The sequence below is a fragment of the Eumetopias jubatus genome, unplaced genomic scaffold, assembly GCF_037043125.1.
Source record: "Eumetopias jubatus isolate StellerSeaLion01/CBP00866 unplaced genomic scaffold, mEumJub1_p1.0 scaffold_2, whole genome shotgun sequence".
NCBI classification, from domain to species: Eukaryota; Metazoa; Chordata; class Mammalia; order Carnivora; family Otariidae; genus Eumetopias; species Eumetopias jubatus.
In genome coordinates, this window is record NW_028274808.1 from 171,986,418 (window position 1) to 171,987,970 (window position 1,553).

At 42.4% G+C, this 1,553-nt stretch overlaps 1 pseudogene; it reads left to right on the top strand.

Annotated features, from left to right (window-relative positions):
- The first annotated feature begins 617 nt into the window (after positions 1-617).
- Positions 618-992, top strand: LOC114226306 (large ribosomal subunit protein eL31 pseudogene; annotated as a pseudogene).
- The last annotated feature ends 561 nt before the right edge of the window (positions 993-1,553 follow it).

Genomic DNA, 1,553 nt, shown 5'->3' on the forward strand with positions numbered 1-1,553 from the left:
ATTGGGTAAATGAGAGAGAGAGAGAGAGAGAGAGGATGAGAGGATAGAGAAAGAAATCCAAATTTAGCTGTGGCATAGCTGGGTTATTTTTATTTTGGCTAATAAGCAAAATTCAGAAAGGGATCTTTTCCCTATTGTTAACTTTTAAATAAAGGGACCTCTGCCTGTGTCACTGCCATAGTTTCAGGTGCTGTGTTTATTCTTCTCCAGTGAAGGAGAGGAGGCAATCGAAAGGCCAGGTGTCTTTGCTCTGGTTTTTGCCTCCTTATCCTCATCTATCTGCACCTTTCCCACCTGTGAGCCAGCATCACAGAGGGCCTGTGCCTCACCAGGAGACTAGACAACATGCCCCTCGGGCCCTCCTTTCTCTCTGCCCACCTGCGTACCTGTCGTGGGGTCTTGAGTAGGCCCCTTAGTCTGTCTTCATCAGTGGGATTGGTTGAGTCTTCATTACATGCTGGATACTGTGACCAGTGCTTTATGTGTATCATTTCATTCACTCTTCTGAACAATCCTAAAAAAAAAAAAAAATGTTGTGACATTTAAAAATACTTCAAAAAAATGAAATTAAAATACTTTGATGATGGGTTCTTCCTTTCCAACCAGGGCCCGGCAGAATGGCTCCCACGAAGAAGGGTGGCAAGAAGAAGAAGGGCCATTCTGCCATCAACAAGGTAGTGACCAGAGAATACACCATCAACATTCACAAGCGCATCCATGGAGTGGGTTTCAAGAAGGTGCCCCTCGGGCACTCAGAGAGATCCAGAAATTTGCCATGAAGGAGATGGGAACTCCAGATGTGCACATTGCCCAGGCTCAACAAAGCTGTCTGGGCCAAAGGAATAAGGAATGTTCCATACCATATCCGTGTGCAGTTGTCCAGAAAACGTAATGAGGATGAAGATTCACCAAACAAGCTCTACACACTGGTTACCTATGTACCTGTCACCACTTTCAAAAATCTACAGACAGTTAATGTGGATGATAACTAATTGCTGATTGTCAAATAAAGGTATAAAACTGCAAAAAAAAAATACTTTGATGATGATTCCCTATTTATTTATTTATTTATTTATTTATTTATTTATTTTCCTATTATTCCCATGTTACAGAAGAAAACAGTGAAGGTAACTGGCTCAAAGAAATACAATTATTGAGTTGCAGAGCTTCCTCTGGAAAGTGGGACTTGACCATTTCCAAGAGGGAGGCATGTGTTCTCAGGGATCTCTTGGTACCTAGACCTTTCCTTGTATGAGTTCTAAGCTAACAAATCAAGTGACTTACTATTAGCCAGTGTAAAACTGCTTTATCTTTATGGGCTTTACATAAAGTGTGTAACTGTGGCTTTTGTTCAGCCTTATGTTCTGTGAGATGCTCTGTGTATAGCCCTGGAATGCGGGCTGCAGTACTGATGTAAGTCCCCTGTGGGCAACGTGAATTTTGGGGAAGCCCAGGTGAGGTTCTCAGGGAATTCATCCAGTGGGAAACAAAGGGCTGGCTCAATCTCTTGAGTTCAAGGAAGGGAAAAAAAATAGACATCATGGTCAGTAAAG